General features: G+C 38.2%; 1 protein-coding gene across 1 annotated transcript in view; it reads left to right on the top strand.

Annotated features, from left to right (window-relative positions):
• The first annotated feature begins 45 nt into the window (after positions 1-45).
• Positions 46-23,835, top strand: part of FAM210A (family with sequence similarity 210 member A) — a 43,557-nt gene continuing 19,767 nt past the window's right edge. Inside the window, exon 1 of the mRNA XM_080920161.1 lies at positions 46-220. The gene's annotated coding sequence lies outside the window, so the exon portion shown is untranslated. The remainder of the gene's footprint in view (positions 221-23,835) is intronic.

Raw genomic sequence — 23,835 nt, 5'->3', positions numbered from 1 at the left:
GGTTCCTCGCGCGGCAGCGTGCCTCTAGCCCTGCGAGCGGGCACGGAGGGTCGGAGCACGTTGCTAGTGGGCGCGGCTGGCCTGAGCGGTGGAGGCCTAGCGTTTGCTCTAGTCCTGTGGTTCCGCACCCTGCCCTACTCTTGGCCGGGTCGCCCTGCTAATTCAGCTCCTGACGGCCCGTGCGGCGGGAATCCGTGGAGACGTCCCCACATCCTGAGAGGTAGCATGGGTCCATGTTTGCTTGTAGGGCTTCGGGAGGGGGGCCAGAGGGCACCTTCACCGCGGGCGTGTGTCTGACGGCAGCGGAGCGCGCCACTGACGGTCAGTCTCGGCCTCCCTCCTGACGCCGGGAGTCGTCAGCACTCCGGACCCTCCGTCGGGGGCGGTCGGAAGAGGTCACCCCTGTCCCGGGTCCTTCTGTAGCCCTGGCAAACCTCTTTCCTCCTGGTGCCGTTTTACACCCTCTTGCGTTATGGCCCTTAATGCCCCGCTCTTCTGTCCTTGCTAGTTGGAGTGTCCTTTGGAAAATAACAGTTTTCACCTTTGGGACTGGTGGGCCACTTCTGATCGCCTTTTTTTTTTTTTAGTCGTGTAGCACTCTCAAAGGAGGCATACCGTTACAGGCTTTCACCCCAAGATGAGGGTCAGAACGTAGAATCTACCTGTGGATTAAGATAGTTTACACACCAACACAGCGTGCCTGTTTCCCCTTCAAAGTTGTGCAAAACCACCATCAGATTTGCAATGTATCCGGACTTATTCTTCGGCAAGTCCGTCCAAAGCCGCTTTAAAAATAAGTTTTTCTAATCTATCTATTTGCTTGTAGGCAATTTTATTAACATGGTCTTGAGGAAGATAGATCTGCAGCATATACTTCCCGGTGTGATTGCTTGCAAATTGTGGAGATTAGCCCTTGTGAGATCGCTGACCCTTTTTATAAACCTTGAACTAAATGGCTTCCTTTTAGCAAGTATGACAAATCGATTTTAGATAACCGAGATTGTGTATTTTATTTATGCCCTTATCCAGTTTGAGAGTTAATTTCCGTTCAAATGCAAAGGGATGGGTCTTAGAGCCCTAAAGTTGTGTGCATATTGAAACATTGGAGTTTTGTTGTATCTAATGATTGAGTATTTGGGGGTTTTGTGTCCCCTCCCTCCAGATAATTGCTGTTGTCATCTTAGAGAAAATAAATCTGATTTTGACTTTAAAAAAACTTTAACGACAAAATTTCATCGTGTAGCTCATGATCTTCCTACTTCAGCCCTCCCTAATGCAGGAATTACAGGCAGACACCAACCACATGTGCCTTAAATCTTTCTCTCAATGGATTTAAACCTTCTTAACTACATGTTTATATGATTTCCACAATGTATCGATGTTATGAGTTCAAATTTTACATGTCAGCAAACATGTATTCAAACTTTATATTTTTATCTGAGTGCTGTCTAGCTTTCCAGAAATTGAATTAAAACAATGATAGCTAATACTTTCATATTTTTTAGTAGCAAGCTAAGTGTTCTGCACACCCCTTGCTCATTTTCTTGTGTAATCCAGTAGTTAGGATTGTTTTTGTTTTTCAAATGAGGATTAACTTTGCCTAAATCAGTCCTGGTAAATAGTGGACTCAGGATTTAGTACCTGGATCTCCATGCTGATAATCAAACAGGGTCTAGAAGGTCACTCAGAACTGAAAGTTGCCCAGCATGTATATTTTCAAAAATATTTTCACAATTGTTAAAGTTCCAGTTATCATGTTGAGATAAAGTAGCTGGTTAAGGGTGTTACATTGCAAGTATATGAGTTTGACCCAGACTGTAACCATCATTTTCCTTAGGTTCATTAAACAAGTCCTACATAGTATCTACTTAGTGAATGACTGAATCTCTAAGGGAGCAGGGAGATCATTTAATTGATTTTTTAAAAAATATAGCAGGGCATTTATTTGAAACCATTTATAAGAAAGTGGATATGTTTCTCAGAAGAACACTTGTTTTCAAAGATTTATTATGTATACAATGTTCTGCCTGCATGTACGCTTGCACACCAGAAGAGGGCACCAGATCCCATTACAGATGGTCGTGAGCCACCACGTGGTTGCAGGGAACTGAACTCAGGATGTCTGGAAGAGCAGTTAGTGCTCATAAATATCTCTCCACCTCCATAGATGCACTTTATCATTAATATATATCTATAACTAATATATATATATATATATATATATATATTACACTCCAAATTTTATTCCCTTCCCAGTCCACCCTCTGACTGTTTCACATCCCATACCTCCTCCCCACCCACCCTGTCTCTAGGAGGATTTCCCCACCTAACCAGACTCTGAACTCCTGGGACCTCCAGTCTCTTGAGGGTTCGGTGCATCTTCTCTGACTGAACCCAGACCTGGCAGTCCTCTGCTGTATATGTGTTGGAGCCTCATATCAGCTGATGTGTGCTGCCTAGTTGGTGGTCCATGGGTGCACTTTTAAGGTGTGTTTTTTTGTTTATAAAATGAGTGTAGTTTCTGAAACATGACATTGTTTCTAAGATGCCGATAAGATGCCTGTGCTTCTTAAAAATGATCTTATTCTATTGGTAACAGAAAATGTGTAAAGTTTGGTTTTGTTTCTCTAGTCACTCCAAGAGGGACAGTTCTCCTGCTTACCTGTGTCTGCCTGTGCTGAAAGTTTGTATCTCTTTAAAGCAGAAACAATTTTTTAAAGTGCTTTTTTATAATGTTGCAAGGGATATTTAATAAAGAAAATCTGTGTGTGGTTACATGTATGTCAGTTCAGGGTATAGTAACTAGTATTTAATCAAATACTAATCTCAGGGTTTGTTGTTAGGGTATTTTGAAGCTACCTGTTGACTTTCAAGATGATACTATCAACATCATCCTCTTTTAAAACTTAGAAATAGTTATAAATGTTTCATACTGTCTGCAGACAAAACTATAACTGATGGAGACATCCACTAAGAAAATACACTAATAGGCACTTAGAAACAAAACAATACTCTGTGAAACTCCAGTGACTTTCAGAGAATAAAGGAACTGCCACAGTGTTGAACATAGTCACTATTCCTTACTAAGGGAAGGGAAGGAGAGAAGCAAGCAGAGTAAGGTAGATGCTTAGTGTCAAAAGAGAAAGGAAAGATAACTGAAGGGAGAGAGAGGCCATACAGATCTTCCTTCTTTCCTTCTTGACCTTTTTTTCTTTTTCTTTACTTTCTTTTCAAGCTTGGCTTTCCCACAGCATAGGCTAGTCTGGGGTAACCCCAGCCTCAATCTTCTGAAGGTAGGATTGTTTGTTTGTCCGACTGGATTATTCATATTCCTTTTCTCAGTCTACCTTTAGTTGGAATTGCTTTATCTCCTTTCATCTGTATGGCCTCTCCCTTCAGTTACAGGATCTAGAATCCTATGGGAGATAGGCCTTTGGGTATGTAGTAGCTTATTAATTTCATTAATTGAGTTGGGAAGGTTGGTCCACTGTGGACCATTCTCTTGCTGGAATCTTTTATCATGTAATGGAAAAAGGAAACTAGCCAGCAGCATGAATTCATCATTCTTTTTCCCTGCCTTTCTCAGTAGTCAGATAAGATCCCAGGTTTCGCCTCCTTGTCACCATAATTCCCTGGCTGTCTATCCTTCCTTAGAAAATTAACAGAAGGTAGAACTCCATGATGGGGAAGACTTTGCAATGATGATGGTCTCAAAGAAGTGACAGAGATGTAGGCAGCCATGACCATGAAGGAGTTCACCATGGAATATAGCTATTGGTAATGGCTGTGGAACTGTATGAAGTGTATAAAGTGGGGTGACTGAGGTATATCAGGGTGATATTATTAAAGATAAGAAACTGAGGCACCGAGTATCTGGGGGCAAAAGTAGAATCTTCAATCCTGATCCTTTTTTTTTTTTTTTCAGAATAATTCTTAACATGAATTGTAAAGCAAGAACTACTGTTGATTTTTAGCTTCTAAATTTCTACTTTAAAGAACTCTTTAAGTTTTCTTTCTTGAACATAACTTTTGAAATTCGATATTCTAATGCATTGACCCCTGCTCATTTTCATACAGATTGGTTAACCTTTGTATTATCAAGACTCACTGGTATATGGTTGGTTTGTTTGTTTGTTTTGTGGTTTGGGGGGGTTGGGGGAGTTTGCTCTGTAGTCTAATTCAAAATAGATCTTTGTCTGACTGCCAAGCCTTTTTTTAAAAAACACACTTTGGATAGTAGATTTCTAAACACTTTTTTTCCCCTCACATATTTATCTACAACATAGTTGGACTAGCTTTAAAACTAAAATAATTCTGTAAGCACTGGTGAAATTCAAAATTCGGGCAATAGGTGGAATTAATATTATTCAAAAATAATCTTTAATCAGTTTGTATGTAAAAGACTTCATATTGTAAATATTGCTTAAAGAGTTCAACAACATGACTAGGAAAAGAGAAACAGATGGTAATTTATGTCTTTTGGAGCACCTCAGAGTAGTAGGTGATAGCATTTCACATACTTGGCTTTACCAGTAAATTACTTTCTGCTTCACAAATGGACTTAAGTTGGCTCTAACAGTAAAGGAAATGGTAACAAAGAGTTTAAAAGGCAAGAGAATACTTAGAGCTTTTACCCATGCTAGGCTGGCTCCAAGGCAGAACACTGAAAACTCTATAGTCTTTGTTTTTGTGTTTGGTTGTGAAATAAGGCCCCACAAATCCAAATGAACTGTCCTTTTGTTGCAGTAAATAATAGAAAAACCCACCAATCCTTACCATGGGTGGCATCCTTAGAGCCCTATGGCATCAGCTGAACTCTTGGCTAACCAAGTAGTTCAGTTAACATTGTTACCTATTAGTTTTTAGTTATTCTCTAAAGTTTTGCTGTTTATAATAGCTTCAGGAGTCTGCAACTTGGGGTTTTGTTTTGTTTTGTTTTGTTTTGTTTTGTTTCAGTAAAGCCAATGTTTCCGTACTTTAGTCACACTAGTCCAAGTTGAGTTTCCTGCCTGTGAATAGCGCTAGTCTTAGTGAAGGTAGTGAATGTACACCTGTGGCATTGTTACAGAAACTGTTACTATGAAACTGTTACACAGAGCTGCTCTGAGCTCTTCATGTGAAGCCTTTGTTTAAATATTCAGCCACAGAGGGAGACACAGGCATACACACCAAGACAAAACAAACAAACAGAAAGACCCTTGTACTGGGTTTTGTTAGTGACTATATGACCAGAAATTTATCCCTTTTGAGAGGTAGAGGTTAAGCTTATAAGAGTAAGTAAATGACTAAATCAGATCTGGGTTTTCACAATGAAGAATTATTTTTTATCCAGCTCTTCAGTCTGATAATTTGAGTAACTTTTTTTATATATAAACAGACTAATGGTAAATAATATGCCATAATGTCAAATTCTAAATTCAAGTCAGTCTGTTTTGTTGTTAGCAGGTTCCTGTATACAAAACTCAAGGCAAATACTGAGTGGTTAGATAACTGTTTAGGACAGATCACCACAAATGAAATAGTCTCAGGTACCACCAAGCTCACTATCCGTATTCTGCTAAACTTTTATATGAATATTGCTTTTAACATACTATTCATAATTTTAGGCTGTACCTTACAAATTGAAAGTCTCTTGTAATTCTTCAAGTACATTACAGTTATGAATTGCAATGCTAGCTTTAATTCTCATTGCCCTTTGTTATGGTTGGAGTATGAAATGTTCCCCATGGGTGCTGAATACTTGGTGCCCAGCAGGTGGTACTGTTGCACCTTGATAAGGATCTTCCATGTGGGTTGATTTTTGTATGCTGGTGGGGGCAAGCACAAGATAAAGCAAGGCCTGTGATTAGGCAGTGAAAAAGAAAGGCAGGTGCAGAGCTTTTGGGAGGCGGGAGAGAGGGAGAAAAGAAACCAAGATAGAGAAAGGGAAGGACTACCCCGATGTGTATAGCTTTAAATAGCTGAATTCAGCTGTGAATATCTTATAGGGGATGGATTATTACAGGACAATTTGTCTTAGGTGGGCAGTTTATATCAAAACCAACCAGATTTGGCCTGAGATACATCTGCTCATCTGTACCTGCTCATTGTACCAGCTAGTATCATGTCAACTTGACACAAGCTAGAGTCATCAGTGAGGAGACTATGCCTCCATAAGATCCGCTTGGAGGCAAGCTTGTGAGGCATTTTCTTAATTAAATGTGGAGAGTCCAGCCCATTGTAGGTGGTCCCATCCCTAGTCTGGTGTTCCTGGGTTCTATAAGAAAGAAACAGACTGAAAAAACAGCACCCTCCATAGCCTCTGCTTTAGATCCTGCCTCTTTCATCAGCTCCTGCCTCCAGGACCCAGCCCTGTTTGAGTTCCTGTCTTGGCTTCCTTCATTGATGATCTATGATATAGAAGGGTGAACCAAATAAAACTTTTCCCCCAACTTACTGTTTGGTCATGGGAGACATTACTCAAGTATTTTCAAGAACGAGGGATATGTTTGCACTAATTCATATTTTTAGATATATTCATATTGCACATACAGATACATGGTATCAATTATAGTTTAAGAAATGCTGTAAAGTTAAAAAAAGACCTTAAAATAGTGGCAGACTAAGGAATATATCATGATGATGTGAATAAAAATACTATGCAAATTGACATTCTTACCTTTTGTTCTAGTTAGGATTTTATTGCTGTGAAGTGGCACCATGACTAAGACAACTCTTATACAGGCAAACATTTAATTGATGTTAGCTTACAGTTTCGGAGGTTTAGTCCATTATTGTCATGGTGGGAAGCATGGCAGCCTGTAGGCAGATATGGGGCTGGAGGAGCTAAGGGTTCTAGATCTTGATCCAAAAGCAGCCATGAGGAGATTGCATTTCATGTTGGACAGAGCCTGAATATAGGAGATCCTCAAAGCCCATCCCCACAGCTAAACCCTTCCTCCAACAGGGCTACACCTCCTAATAGTGCCACTCCCCATGGGCCAAGCATTCAAACGCGTGAGTCTGTGGGGGCCAAACCTGTTAAAACCACCACATTCCATTCCCTGACCCCCCCCCCATAGACTCATAGCCATAACATAACGAAAGTGCTTTTAGTCCAATTTCAAAAGTCCCAGTGGTCTATGATAGTCTCAACAGTGTTTAAAGGTCAAAAGTTCAAAGTTGCTGCTGAGAGATTCAATCTCTAAAATATAATCCCAAAATCAAAAAGCAGATCGCATACTTCCAACAATACAGAATATACATAACCATTCCAAAACATAGGGAAGAGAGCACTGTGAGGAAATATTGGACCAAAGCAAGACTAAAAGCCAGCACACTCCAAACACTGCATCTCACTTTGCTCTGCAGATCTCCAGATGCTTTCAGCTCTGCTGACTGAAACACACTTCTTTCTCTTGGGCTGGTTCCACTCCCTGTTCGAAGCTTTTTTGGCAGGTATCCCATGACTGATATCTCTAACATCTTGGGGTCTCCAAGGCAACTTTAAGTTTACAGCTTCATGCAGTGGCCTCTCTGGGCCTCCATGTAGGGACACCCTTGCCAACACATCTGGCCTCGGTGATTTTTCTTAAGTAGCAGAGGGTGATTCTATAACCACTTCTATTCTTGACTCTAAAACTACAGCCATATTGCCAACACTGGCAAGTTTTTCTGCTTTCTGGGGCTTTGTTCAATTGAGTCATCTCCAGTTTTGTTCTCCAAGGTTTCATTCGTTGCCTAAGCTTAAACTTGACTGTCCTGGAACTTGTTCTATAGGCCCCACTGACCTTGAACTCAGAAATCTGCATGCCTCTGTCTTTAATCCTGAGTGCTAGGATTAAAAGGTGTATCACCCTGTCTTGGCCTAAACTGTTCTTTAATAGATCTTTATAAGCATTGCCACTAAGCATCAAGAGCTGGATTAAAAGCATGTGTTGATGCAGATCAAAAGCATGTGACATCATCCCACATCAAAATCTGTATCAAAGGCCTGTATCTTCCAGACTCAAGATCAGGATCTTGGGCATGGTGTCTTCTTGCCTCAGGATCTGGTTCACAGGTAGGCTCTCCTTTCTGGATGAATATATCCCAGATATAGTCAAGTTGATAACCAAAATTAGCCATCACAATCTACCCCTTGTCAACTTGACACATATCTCCATATATCCAAATGAAACATGATAAAACTGTCCTCATGTAAGCACAAAAGCATTGTAAATTTAGAATAGGAGGCAAAGTCCCATGGGGAATGTCTTTTTCACACGATGAAGCTTAGCTGTGTGAGATCATGCACCAAGGTCACTACTTTAATTCCCTTTAATATCTTTAATCTGTTTATCTCCTCAATCACAGGATTTAGCTATATTTCACTTCCTGATACCCTTTACATAACTGAGTACACTTTAACTTCTGGTTCTCCTGCTTCTACCTCCCTAAGGCTGAACTTGTCAGTGTGCACCACCACACATGGTTTATTTTATGCCTTGCTGGGGATCAAATGTAGAGCTGAGGTTTGGTTTGGTTTGGTTTGGTTTGGTTTGGTTTGGTTTGTTTAGTTTGAGACTGGGTTTCTCTGGATAACTCTGACTATCCTGGAACTTGCTCTGTAGGCTAGGCTAGCCTTGACCTCAGAGATCCGCCTGCCTGTGCCTCCTGGGTGCTGAGATTAAAGGCATGTGTCACCACAGCCCAGCCAAACCTGGGGTTTTGGTGATGGTGGTGGTGATGGGGGCAGCATCAGTGGTGTTTTTTTTTTTTTTTTTTTTTGGAGGGGGACATTATTTTCCTTTGCAAACAGATGTTGTTTGAGGAGAGCTTCTTGGTTAGGGATACTAGCTCAATGTCCATGTTCCTCTCTCAGAGCTGGGACTTCATCCGACTGGAATCTATCTGTACAGTCCCTGCTTAATCCTCTTGCTCTACCCCCTGTACCCTTGTCTCTCTGTAACTATATTCTCCTTCCCCTTCCTTGGGAGAGCTCCCTTCTTCCTAATCTCGTATTCTGCACCTAACCTCTGTGCTTTCAGGAATAGTAGCACGCCTATCAAATGTTTAAAAACTATCATTCACATGAAGAGACTGGAAACATTTCTTTTGAGGTCTGGGTTACCTCACTTGGGATGATTTTTTTTTTTTTTTTTTTTTTTTTTTTTTTTTTTTTTTTTTTTTTAATGATTCCATTCATTTACCTGCAAATTTCATGATTTTATTTTTTTACAGCTAAAAATACTCCGTTGAGTAAATATGCCACATTTTCGTTATTCGGTCACTTGTTAATGGACGTCTAGGCTGTTTCCAGTTTCTGGCAGCAATAAACATGGATGAGCAAGGATCTCTGTAGTAGAATGTAGAGTCCTTTAGGTATATATCCAGGAGTGGTGTACCTGGATCATGAGGTAAATTGATTCCCATCTTCCTGAGAAACGGCCACACTGATTTCCATAGCGGCTATACAAGTTTTCACTCCCACCAGCCATCTGTAAGTGTTCTCCCCTTACCCACCATCTTTGCCAGTATAAGCTGTCGTTTGTTTTATTGATCTTGGTCTTGCTCATCAATATAAGATGGAATCTCAAAACAGTTTTGAACTGTATTTCCCTGATGACTAAGGATGAGAACATGTTCTTAGCCCTCTGTGTTCCCATCTTTTGAGCTTTCTGTTTAGTTCTGTACCCTATTTTAATTTGCTCATTTTATTTCTTGATGTCCAGTTTTCTTTTTTAATTCTTTATATATTTTAGATATTAATCCTTTATCAGATGTGTAATTGTTAATGTCTTCTCCTATTCTGTAGCCTGCTACTTTGTCCTAATGATGCTATCCTTTTTCATTTTGATGAGGTCCCATTATTATTGTTGATCTTAGAGAAAATCTTTTTATCTCCTCAATCACAGGATTTAGCTATATTTTACTTCCTGATACCCTTTACATAACTTAGTACACTTTAACTTCTGGTTCTCCTGCTTCTACCTCCCTAAGGCTGAACTTGTCAGTGTGCACCACCACACATGGTTTATTTTATGCCTTGCTGGGGATCAAATGTAGAGCTGAGGTTTGGTTTGGTTTGGTTTGGTTTGGTTTGGTTTGGTTTGGTTTGGTTTGGTTTGGTTTGGTTTGGTTTGGTTTGGTTTGTTTAGTTTGAGACTGGGTTTCTCTGGATAACTCTGACTATCCTGGAACTTGCTCTGTAGGCTAGGCTAGCCTTGACCTCAGAGATCCGCCTGCCTGTGCCTCCTGTAAAAAGAATTAGGCAATGTTCCTTTAGTTTCTATTTTAGGAGATAATTTGAGTAGTATTGGTGTTAATTATTCTTTGAAGGTCTGGTAGAATTCTAGCTGACTCCATCCAACACTGGACTTTCTTTAGTTTAGTTGTGAGACTCTTAATTACAGCTACTTCACCAGGGGTTATGGGTCTGTTTAATTTGTTTATCTGATCTTAATTTAACTTTAGTAGGTCTTATATGTCAAGAAGTTCATATGTTCTTAATATCTCTGTATTCCTTTCGTTTCTATTATGATATTCCCCTTTATATCTCTAATTTCCTTATTTGGTTCTTCTCTCTTCAACTTTTAGTTAATTGGGCTAATGGTTTATCAGTATTGATTTTTCTCAAAGAACCAACTCTTCCTTTCATTGATTTTTTTTTTTTTTATATTTGTTCCTGTTTTCTTTATTTCAGCTGTTTGAATATCTCACGCTGTCTACTCTTTTGGGGTGTTATTTCTTTTTATTCTAGAGCTTTCATGTGTGACATTGTTTTTTTTTTTTTTTTACTTTTCTTTTTTTTATTAAACAACTTTATTTTATAAAATAGATAAATGTACAGATTTTAAGCATTTTTGCATAAAAGTATACGAATACGTTTTTGTCAGTGCTTGATTTTTTTAAAGGATTGATAGTGTGCATTAAAATCTTACTAGTTACAATGAGCATAAAGTACATGTAAAACAAGATGTAACCTGGAATTAGTCAAAGTTTTCTTGGTGTGTAAAGATTAAGCATAATGGTTTTCCATTTTCTTTCTCTTTTTTTTTTCCTTTTTTTTTTTTTTTTGGCTTTTGTTTTTTCTTGAATTTCATATAGTCTGTGAGTTCTTTCTGGGGTGTTCAGAGCTTTCTGGGGTTAGTATCCAGTTATCAGTGACTGCATATTATGTCTGTTCTTTTGTGACTGGGTTATCTCACTCAGGATGATATTCTCTGGATGCATCCAGTTTCTTAAGAATTTCATAAAGTCATTGTTTCTGATAGCTGAGTAGTATTCCATTGTGTAAATGTACCACAATTTTTGTATCAATTCATCTACTGAAGCTCATCTGGGTTCTTTCCAGCTTCTGGCTATTATAAATATGGCTGCAATGAACAGTGTGGTGCATGTGTCTTTGTTGTATGTTGGAGCTTCTCTGGGGTATATGCTCAGAAGTGGAATAACTGGGTCTTCAGGTAGTACTATGTCCAATTTTCTGAAAAATCGCCAGACTGATTTCCACAGTGGTTATACCAGCTTACAACCCCACCAACAGTGGAGAAGTGTTCCTCTTTCTCCTCATCCTCACCAGCATCTGCTGTCATCTGTATTTTTTGATCTTAGCCATTCTGGTTGTTGTGAGGTGGAATCTCAGGGTTGTTTTGATTTGAATTTCCCTGGTGGCTAATGATGTAGAGCACTTCCTTAGATGCTTCTCAGCCATTCAGTATTCCTCAATTGAGAACTTTTTGTTTAGCTCTGTACCCCATTTTTTAATAGGGTCGTTTGATTCTCTGGTGTCTAACTTCTTAAGTTCTTTGTATACCTTGGATAATAGGCCTCTGTCTGATGTGGGGTTGGTAAAGATCTTTTCCCAATCTGTTGGCTGCTGTTTTGTTTTCTTGACAGTGTCCTTAGCCTTACAGAAACTTTGCAATCTCATTAAGTCTCATTTGTCGATATTTGACCTTAGAGCACGAGCCATTGAAATTTTTCCTGTGCCTATGTGTTCTAAGGTTTTCCCTACTTTCTCATCTAATAGTTTCAGTGTACCTGGTTTAATGTGGAGATCTTTGATCCACTTGCACTTGAGCTTTGTACAAGGAGATAAGAAAGGGTCTATTTTCATTCTTCTGCATGCTGAGTGCCAGTTGGACCAACACCATTTGTTGAATAGGCTGTCCTTTTTCCATTGAATGTTTGCAGCTTCTTTGTCAAAAATCAAATGACCATATATGTGAGGGCTCATTTCTGGATCTTCTATTCTATTCCATTGATCCATGTGCCTATCTCTGTACCAGTACCATGCAGTTTTTAGCACAATTGCCTTGTAATATAGCTTGAGGTCAGGGATAGTAATTCCTACAGATGTTTTCTTGTTGTTGAGGATGGATTTCACTATTCTAGGTCATTTACTCCACATGAAATTGCACATTGCTTTTTCCAACTCTATGAAGAATTGGGTTGGTATTTTGATGGGGATTGCATTGAATCTGTAGATTGCTTTTGGTAAGATGGCCATTTTTACAATGTTGATCCTTCTAATCCATTAGCATGGGAGATCTTTCCATTTTCTGAGATCTTCCTTGATTTCCTTCTGTAGAGATTTGAAGCTTTTGTCATACAGGTCCTTCACTTGCTTAGTTAGAGTCACACCAAGGTATTTCATAGTTTTTGCGACTCTTGTGAAGGGTATCTTTTCCCTAATTCCTTTCTCCGCATGTTTGTCCTTTGAGTAGAGGAAGGTTACTGATTTGTTTGAGTTAATTTTATATCCAACCACTTTGCTGAACTTGTTTATCACCTGTAGAAGTTCTCTGGTGGAATTTTTGGGGTCACTTACATACATACTATCATGTCATCTGCAAACAGTGATGTTTTTACTTCTTCCTTTCCAATTTGTATCCCTTTGATTTCTTTTTGCTGTCTAATTGCTCCGGCCAGGACTTCCAGTACTATGTTGAATAGGTAGGGGGAGAGTGGGCAGCCTTGTCGAGTCCCTGATTTTAGTGGGATTGCTTCAAGTTTCCCACCGTTAAGTTTGATGTTGGCTATTGGTTTGTTGTATATTGCTTTTATTATGTTTATATATGGGCCTTGGATTCCTGTTCTTTCCAAGACTTAACATGAAGGGGTGTTGAATTTTTCAGATGCTTTCTCGGCATCTAATGAAATGACCATGTGGTTTTTTTTCTTTGAGTTTGTTTATATGGTGGATTACGTTGATGGATTTCCATATATTAATCCATCCCTGCATACCAGGGATGAAGCCTACTTGATCATGGTGAATGATCGTTTTGATGTGTTTTTGGATTCAGTTTGCAAGGATTTTGTTGAGTATTTTTGCATCAATGTTCATAAGTGAGATTGGGCTGAAGTGTTCTTTCCTTGTAGGGTCTTTGTGTGGTTTAGGAAGGAGGGTTATTGTGGCCTCGAAAAATGAGTAAGGTAGTATTCCATCTGATTCTATTTTGTGGAATAGTTTGGGGAGTATTGGTATTAGATTGTCAATAAATGTCTGATAAAATTCTGCACTGAACTTATCTGGACCTGGACTTTTTTTGGTTGGGAGCCTTTTGATGACTGCTTCTATTTCTTTAGGTGTTATGGGATTATTTAGATGGTTTCCCTGATTCTGGTTTAACTTTATTATCTGGTATCTGTCTACAAATTCATCCATTTCCTCCAGATTTTCCAGCTTTGTTGAGTATAGGCTTTTGTAGTAGGATCTGATGATTTCTTGAATTTCCCTGGTTTCTGTTGTTATGTCTCCACTTTCATTTCTGATTTTGTTAATTTGGATACTCTCTCTTTGCCCTCTACTTAGTCTGGCTAAGGGTTTATCAATCTTGTTAATTTTCTCAAAGAACCAGCTCTTGGTTTTGTTGATTCTTTGAATGGTTCTTTTTGTTTCTATTTGCTCAATTTCTGCTCTGAGTTTGATTATTTCTTGCTGTCTACGCCTCTTGCGTGTATCTGCTTCCTTTTGTTCTAGAGCTTTCAACTGTGCTGTCAAGTTGCTAGTGTATGCTCTCTCTAGTTTCTTTTTGGAAGCACTCAGAGGTATGAGTTTTCCTCTCAGTACTGCTTTCATTGCATCCCATAGGTTTTGGTATGTCGTGTGTTCATTTTCATTAAATTCTAGAAAATCCTTAATTTCTTTATTTCTTCTTTTACCATGCTATTGTTTAATAAAGCATTGTTTAGTTTCCATGTGTATATGGGTTTTTTGTTGTCTTTGTTGTTATTAAAGACCAGCCTTAGACCATGGTGGTCTGATTGGATGCATAGGAGTATTTCAATCTTCTTATATCTATTTAGGCTTGTTTTGTGTTCGATTATATGGTCAATTTTGGAGAAGGTGCAGTGAGGTGCTGAGAAGAAGGTGTATTCTTTTGTTTTAGGATGATATATTCTGTAGATGTCTATTAATTCCAATTGGTTCATAACCTCTGCTAGTTTTACTGTGTTCTTATTCAGTTTCTGTTTCCATGATCTGTCCATTGATGAGAATGGGGTGTTGAGGTCTCCCACTATTATTGTATTGGGTGCAATTTATTTTTTGACCTTTAGTAGGGTTTCTTTTATGAATATAGGTGCTCTTGTATTGGGAGCATATGTGTTAAGGATTGAGAGTTTCTCATGACAAATTTTCCCTGTAATGAGTAAAAAGTGTCTTTCCTTATCTTTTTTGATAACTTTTGGTTAAAAATCTACTTTATTCGATATTAGAATGACCACTCCAGCTTGCTTCTTGGGGCCATTTGCTTGGAAGGTTTTTTTTTCCAACCTTTTACTTAGAGATAGTGTCTGTCTTTGTCTCTGAGATGAGTTTCCTGTATGCAGCAAAATGGTGGATTCTGTTTATGTATCCAGTCTGATAGCCTATATCCTTTTATTTGGGAATTGAGTCCATTTATGTTAACAGATATTAAGGAATAGTGGTTGCTGTTTTTTTACTAGGATGCAGTTTCCTTCCTTGTATTGGGTTTTCCACCTATAATTCATTGTAGTGCTGGGTTTGTGGTCAGATATTGTGTCAATTTAGTTGTGTCTTGGAATATCTTGGTCTCTCCATCTATGGTGATTGAGAGTTTTGCTGGGTATAGCAGCTTGGGCTGACACTTGTGTTCTCCTAGGGTCTGCATGATGTCTGTCCAGGATCTTCTAGCTTTCATAGTCTCTGTTGAGAAGTCGGGTGTGATTCTGATTGGTCTGTCTTTATATGTTACATGACCTTTTTCCCTTACTGCTTTTAGTATTCTTTCTTTGCTTTGGGCACTTGGCATTTTTACTATTATGTGTCAGGGGGGATTTCTTTTCTGGTCCACTCTATTTGGGGTTCTGAAGGCTTGTTTTATGCTCATGGTCATCTCATTCTTAAGGGTAGGGAAGTTTTCTTCTACGATTTTGTTGAAGATATTATTGTGCCTCTTAGTTTATATTCTTCGCCCTCTTCTCTTCCTATTATCCTTAGGTTTGGTCTTCTCATTCTGTCCTGGATCTCCTGGACATTTTGGGTTAGGAGCTTTTTGGCTTTTGAATCTTCTCTAACTGTTTTGTACATGTTTTCAATGTTGTCTTCGGCCCCCGAGATTCTCTCTTCCATCTCTTGTAGTCTGTTGGAGATGCTTGCATCTGTGATTCCTGATTTCTTTTTTAGGTTTTCTACCTCTAGGGTTGTCTCTTTTGGTGTTTTCTTTATTGTTTCCATTTCCATTTTAAATTCCTTCTTCAATTCCTTCATCTCTTTGGTTCTGTTTTCCTCTCGTTCTTTGATTTCTTTGAGTGTTTTTCTTGTTTCCTCTTTAAAAAGCTTCTATTTCTTTATGCTTTTCCTCCCATTCTTGTTTAAGGATCTCTATCATCATCTTGAGGTATGATTTCGGACCTAAGTCTTCTTTTTCTGGAATGTTTGGCATTCATCTGTTTGCTGTGATGGAGAGCTGGATTCTGGTGTTGCCAAGTTGTCTTGGTTTCCCTGGGTAAGTTCTTTCGCTTTCCTCTTGCCATCTTGTTGTCTGTGATTATACGTGATCTTGTTGTCAGTGATTGGTTCTCGTCTCTCCCTTGTACCTGGCCTGTGTCCCTGGATCTCCGCTGTTCCTGGTGGCAGATGGCCTGAGCGCCTGTTCTGCATGCACAGGCCCGCTGGGTGGAAACAGACCCTAAGGCAGGCTTCCTGCTCCCCTGAAGCAATCGGGGTGGGGGGTGCACTTTCCGAGCGCTGGGCACAGACCTCTCTGCTCCCGGCTACTCACAGTGTAGTCTTACCAGGCCTGTGTCGACATTAAGTTCTTAATATGAGATCTCCATTTTTTTTTTTTTTATGTTAGTACCTAGTGCTAGAACTTTCCTTCTAGAACAATCTTTACTGTGTCCCATAGGCTTGAGTGTGTTGTGTATTAATTTTCATTCAATTCTAGAAAGATTTTAATTTTTTATTTGTCTTAACTCATTTTACATTAAATAGTGAAATGTTCAGTTTCCATGAATTTCATGGGTTGTTTTTAACCCATGTTCATCAGACAGATTGCAGGGTATTTCAATTTTCCTATATTTGTTAAAACTTGCATTGTGCCTATGTATATGGTCAATTTTGGATAAAGTTTCATGGGCTGCTCAGAAGAAGTTGTTTGGGTAAACTGTTATGTAAACTTCTGCTCAGCCTATTTGATTTATGATATAAACTAAATTTTAGTTAGTTAAATTAAATTTCTCTGTTTAGCTTTAAATGAAGAACTTGTATATTGTTGACAGTGGAGTATTTAAGTCATTCATTATCCTAGGTGAAAATCAGTATGTGATTTTAGCTTCAGTAGCATTTCTTTTATGAACTTGGATGCCTGTGTGTTCAATGCCTTAAAGGCAACATCTTCTTGGTGGATTTTTTTTTCCTTTGATAAGTATGTAGTGTCCTCCCCTATCTCTTCAATTAGTTTTGGAGTTTTATTTTGTCAGATATGAAAATAGCTATACCTGCTTACTTCTAGTGTTCATTTGCTTAGGATATCTTTTTCCATCCTTTCACCCTGAGGTGATGTCTTTTCTTGATGTTAAGGTGTGTTTCTTGAATGCAACAGAAAGATGAATTCTGTTTTCTAAACCAGTCTGTTAGTCTGTGTCCCTTTATTGGGGAATTGAGAACATTAATGTTGAAAGTTATCAATGAGCTGTGTTTATTGATTTTTTGTTATTTTGTTATGGTATGGGTTTTCCCACTCTTTTGAATTACTGGTCTTTGGTTACTTATCTCTTATATTTTCATGGATGTGTTTAACCTTTTCAGACTGAACTTTCCTTCCTTCTAGTGCTTTCTGTAGAGCTAGATTTTAAGATAAATATTGCTTAGATTTGATTTTATCATGTAGTATTTTTTCCTCCATCATTTGTGATGGATAAATCTACCCTAGCATCTGTGGTCTCTTAAAGTTTGTAGTACATTTTCCAGGCCCTTCTGATTTTTAGAATCTACATTGAGAAGTCATGTTATTCTAAAGGGACTGCCTTTATATGTTACTTGGTCCTTTTTATTTTCAGCTTTTAAAGTTTCTTCTTTGTTCTGCACATGCATTGTTTTGATTATTTTGTGTTGTGGGGAATTTCTTTTCTGGTCTTGTCTATTTGGTATTCTGTGTGCATAACTTAATAAGACAACTTCTTTGTAGTATTTATTGAATACATGCTTTTTTATATAAAGATAATCAAATTTTTCATTGATTTTTGGGAAATTTTCCTCTGTGGTTTTCTTGAAAATATTTTCTGTGCCTCTGACAACTCTTCCTGTCATTTGAGGATCTGGTATTTCATAGTGTCCTAGGTTTCCTTTGTGTTTTATGCCTGTTTTGTGGGTTTTGTTGTTGTCACTGTTTATTTATTTTGATTTGATTTTAATTTAACATTTTCCTTGACTGAGACATCTGTTTTTTCTGCCTGGTCTTCAACACCTACAATTCTCTTTTCATGTCTTGTACTCTGCTGGTGAAACTTATGTTTTGACTTTCTCAATTTTCATTTCAGTTTTCTCTTAGTTTGCGTTTTCTTTATTGATTCTATTTCTTTGTTAAATTATTTTATATCATGAAGAGTTTTCATGATTTTGTTCCCCTGTTTCTCTTTTCACAGACTTTATTATGCTATTTATTCATTTTCTCTTTGATGTCCCTGACATATTCATAACTGCTGTATTGAACTCTGTCTGATGCTTCAGCTGTATTACCTTTCTCGTGGCCTGGTTAATAGGGTTAATGGCTTCTAGTGGAAGCATATTGTTTGGGCTGTTAATACTGTTTTTTTGTGTTATTTTGTAGGCATCCGGGGTTCTGATAACTAAAGAGATTCTAGGTGTTGATCTTATCTTGAGGTAGGAGAGGAGGTAATTACAGAGCTGCAAGCTGGTTATTACAAAGCTGAGGAAGAGAATGGAGATCATAATGGTGGACAGGAAGGATCATGTGAATTGCTAGCCTTAGTACCCACTTGGTATGGCCACTGGCTGTTCCAGGTAGATAGTGTGTCTTGGTATCTGAGGCTTCTGACATAATGGAATGGGAATGGGTTAGAAGGAAAGGTCCACTGGGAGGAGAAAGCTGGGTCTACGTCAAGGCTAGGTGCAATTCTCAAGGAATACATGCTTTTAATTGATAAAAATGATAGACTTAATGTTAGTTTTATATCATTCAGCTTCATTAAATTTGCCAATTCTGCAACTCTTTTGGTAGACTCTAGGTCTTCTTGTGGATTATATCGTGTGCAAACAAAAATAATTTACATCTTATATTTGCTTCGGCTAATGTGCTATATTGAAAAAGAGTGTATATTCTGTGTTCAGATATTAGAAAAAAACTCTTTCCGGTCTTCCTCATTTTAGTATGGCATTGGCTTTAGGTTTATTATATGTAGAAGTTGTGTTGAATACTGATCCTTCCATACCTCATCTGTTTGGGATACTTATTGAATACATGCCTTTTCTATATATAAAGATATCTATAAAGATAATCAAAGTTTTCATTGATTTTTGTTGTGAGGTCTTTTAATTCTCATATACTGAGTCATTATTTCACCCCGTAGTAAATCTTACTTATTGTGTTGTATAAATTTTTGACTGTGTAGTTAGAATTGATTTGCCAGTATTTTGTAAGGATTTTAATGTTCTTTGTTCACCAGTTATACTAGTTGTACCCTTGTCTGCTTTTAGTGTCAGAGTAAAGCTAACCTTGTACAATGAAATCCCTTTAACTGGAATATAGTATCCAAGCCATCTTGAAATGCAAGATATCTAGTTGGTATCTTCTGAGGAATTGTATGGTGTGTGAATATGTGAGCGACTGTGTGTGTGTGTGTGTGTGTGTGTGTGTGTGTGTGTGTGTGTGTGTGTGTGTGTCTATAAGAAAAAAAGGGGGACACATATTTGGCCACAGAGGTTGATTATGAAAGTAAAGAGAAGGGGGAATAGTGGTTTTATAATGTTACCCCCTGCCCTTTACACTAGGGTTTTGATTCGGTCAGTAAAGAAAGTGGCCATTGTTTGAACAACTCAGGATGAGAAGATGAAGGGAAGCTTCAATGTGTAGTAATATACTTTAATCATCATAATAATTACTATGACAATATTAGTATCTACATTTTAAGGAAGAAGATAAAAACAAAGGCCTAGAGTTTGATTATTTCTCATGGAAAGCTTGGGTTGTCATCAAGATGCTACCTGCCAAAAGTGAGTTGACTCAAAAAAGCCAATCATTACCACAAAGGAGATAAATGTTTATTATGGATCCAAATATAAGAGTGCTGATGCCATGGGAACACAGATTTAGGTTACTCCTGATTACACGTTCCAGTTTAGTAATGGTTTCTAATTAACAGAACACAGCAAATCATAAGTCAAGACTTTTCAAACACATTGGTAGAAACATCCTGTAAATGAGGTAAAACAAAGCGGGAAGTCTCTGCTATTGGCCTCAAATACTCTCTAAGGATATTCTTAGCCTTTTGACTAGTTTCTACCTGATAGTTTTTACCTGATAGGCATAGATTATTAGGTCACATAGGTGGGCAAGGAATGATTAAGAAGACTAAAATCAGTTCAAGATAAATTATAGTTAAACTCTGGACCTGCAACGGTTACTGGTAAATCATGGTTTCCTTCTCTTTACTATTGGAAATTTGATGGGTCCTTGAGGTTGTAGGTCTTGATTTAAAAAAGAATTTATGTGTAATTTAAAAACAGACTCTGAAAAACTCAAGGACAGTTTTATTAGTTGAAAGAAAACACACACACACACACACACACACACACACACACACATTCCCCCATGGGGCTGGAGAGATGGCTCAGTATTTTAAGATACAAAGGACCCAAGTTCAGGCCTCAGCACATATACTTGGAGACTGACTGCTTATTAGTCCTGCCCCCAAGAATTCTGGTGCCCTCTTCTGTCCTCTGCAGGCACCCATCCACGTGACATCATTGTGCTTGCAGGGATATGTATATACACACACAAATATATAAATAATAAGGTAAGTTTTTAAAGGGAAACCTCATCCATTTGCTGTGAATCTTGGTAGCTGCCCAGGGGAAGAAGGTAGAGAAGAAGAGAGAAAAATATGTAATGTGTGAGCAGCTCCATGAAGTAGAAGAAGGCTTCAAAGAAAGAGTGGGAGAAGCCCAAAGGAGAGAAGACAGAAGAAAGAAAAGGAGACAGAAGAGAGGAAAGGGAAAGTTACACCTCAGAAAGGAAGGCAGACTTAAAAGATCTTGATGGTGGCTCTGTAGCAAATACACAGAGAGTATGGATTCTGGGAAGGAAAGGTATTATCATTGAAGGGATAATTATTTCTCCCATCCCTTTAGCATGACGTAAAGAATATTAGGCCTGAATGCTTCCTTTACTAGATAGATGATGGGAGGGTGAATTGATGAGAAAAACTAAGACCAGACACTTCTTAAATTTTAGGTTGTACATGGTCATCAGATGGCAGGCACATATCAAAACAAGAAAAAACAAAATTAGGGCAGTCTAAAGAGTATGCACCAAGTCTGTCAAGTTCTATTTGGTGACAGGAAGAAATACTTACCCTTCTGTAAATGTCATCCTAAAATCACAAAAGGCTACAGAATTTTATTGGGGAGACAAACAAGAGACTCAAACATTGAAAGATTATTTGTATACCTTATAAAACTTAATACACAGCACCTAGGGCACAATTAAGGTTGTAAGTCATAGCACATGGCTATTTTGGACCAAGGAATATACACACATAACACAATTTATTCCAATAAGATTCTGGAAAACTAAATTCCCATTGCATCAAATAATAATATACTTTTTGAAAAAAATATTTAGTTAACTTAGGGTGTATGGAAGGATGCAGACTGTAATTGGCAGGTATCCAAATTGGCCAGAAACATGTTGACTAGAAGTAGTGCTTACACAGCAGAGAAGTTGGCTTCAAGTCAGCACTCCATATAGAAGGGATACACAAAATGGAGATAAACTTGTTAGAATCCATTCCAAGGACAGAACACACCATCCCAAATATAAAATAGAGTCCTCCCTGGTCAGATAACACCCCTACTGTTCATGAAAGCTCAAGGAAAACTGAAATGAGTTGCAGCCCTCAAACCCTGAACAGTATGGTCCTGAGACATTGAATAACATTTCACTGTCTTACAGGATGCAGAAGGTACCACAGCAGTACTTCCAGCCAAACAATTCATAATTGAAAAACAAACCAAATTACAAATGCACAGACTCAGGAACAGTGACAAATGGTTTAGTCCTATGGTTCTACAAGTGAACCCAAAAATTAGTATGGAATAAATGGGAAAGACTTTTGGCCATGCCAGCATTGAAAAGGATTACAAGAAACCTCAGCTGAGTGTAACACAGATAAAAGAACTAACAAGAACATGAACATAGAAGGCAGAAGACCTGGAATTAGTTGGGGCAGCATTACTACGAGCATCTACCCACAACTTTTACAACGAGAGAACAGGACACACTGGTAATTCTCAAGGGAAGAGATAGGCAACAAGAATGGACAGTAAAGACCCACATGGTGAAATACTCCACTTGAGCTACTATGTATTTAAAGGGTATAAAGCAGTAGCAAACCATTTGGAGAGATAACTTGGTCACTAAAAGCACTTGCCAGTCTTCCAAGAAGAAACTTCCAAGAAACTCACGTGTCCAGCACTCGTGTTGAATGACTTAACACTTTCTGTAACTCCTATTCCAGAAGATCTGGCTCCCATGGGCATCAGCACATACATACATATTGAAATACAAACAAGTCTTTAAAAATTAAGTGAAAGATAGGTAGGAACCGGAAAGTCACATGGCATGAGATATGAAGGACAGTATGGAGAGATGAAGAACATAAAACTCCTGGAAAAGTGTAAATTCAGAATTCTAGCAAATACATACAGGCTGGGATACTTCTAACTTCATTATATAGATAGACTACAGAACCAGTGCAAAACCAGTGCTCACAAAAAAATATGCAGTAACAGTGTTTGGCATTTATACAGAATTAGGCTTAGCGTTAGCAACAGATAAAGCAGCAGCCTTCACAATTAGGGTATTAATGCTATGGGATGCTGCCAAAATAGCCCTGAATAAAAGGAATGTATGGTAGAATTTTCACTTACCATATAGTACTTGATATAGAGATTTCTGTAATAACCTGGTAGGGAGTGATGTTAATTATTAGAGAGGAAATGAGGTTGATCTTATGAGCTGGATAATTCATTAATAAAAGCTTTTATATAATGACAGATTTCTCTGTCAACTGTTTACTCCAGATAATGAAATGTAAAAGTAGGTGTCAGGAACTACAGGATTATTATTGAAATCTTACTGACTCTTAGTAGTAATGCAACTTAAAATACAAAATCATCTGTTTTCAAAATGTTAGAAGTAGTAAGTTGCTGGGATGAAGTAAGGACTATCTTAGTAGTTCTGTAATTACATCTCCTACAGAGAAACATGCACTTAAAGAGGCTAATTTACTAATATCAAGGCCTTTTTCTGAAGCCTACATTCTTGTAAAATTGTATCTTAGCTTTCAGTAGAGTGCGGGAGGTTAGTTATCCCTGTAGTGTTGTGTGTGTGTGAGCTGCAGGTGTGGGTTCTGGGAACTGAATTTGGGATCTGGAAGAACAAGTGCTCCTATCTGCTGAGCCATCTCCCCAATCCTTGAGCTCTTTAGGCAGGATCACCCTCTGTATCCCAGCCTGGCCCCATCCTGTGGTCCTCCTGCTTCTCAAGTACCTTTCATTCCTGAATTCAACACTAATTCCAACTCAAATCATGAGATCTCTTTTTTCCTTCCTCTTCTCTTGATATTGGGGGAAAGAAGATATTATACCAGGCTGTTTCTTATCATCATCAATAATGTATGCAGTTTATTAGACTTGTTTAAAGACTGTTATAGAATAGTTGGTACTGATCACAACTACTCACATTTTAACAGAGTTACTTGTGAATGTAACTTATTTACAGACAGCTTTATATCAGTAGTAGCCTGTGGTTCTGTAAGAACCCTGTTAAAGTAGTCATCATTTAACTTATTGACTTGGGCTTGGAATCTGAGGGCAAAGTACATGGAATTATGTCCCTAAAACATCTGTACTCAGATCTGTGCTCCACCGATTCTTCTCTAGTAGAAGAGTTGTTACTAACATCTCGTTTGTAGTTATGAAAGCACTTGTTAATGTTACCCTATGAATTGTCTGCTAAGCAGACTGCTTATGTTTAAAGAATGTGCTTATGTGTGTTTATGAAATGTTAAAATCCCAGTGCCTTAAAACTATATACCTTACCATTTTCCTGCAGGTTAAGTACCAGTTTATTTGTCCTTTTATTTCTAACAGACAATAGTTAA

This window comes from Micromys minutus (genome assembly GCF_963924665.1).
Source record: "Micromys minutus genome assembly, chromosome: 8".
Classification (NCBI taxonomy): domain Eukaryota; kingdom Metazoa; phylum Chordata; class Mammalia; order Rodentia; family Muridae; genus Micromys; species Micromys minutus.
This window is presented reverse-complemented; position numbering and strand designations above follow the sequence as displayed.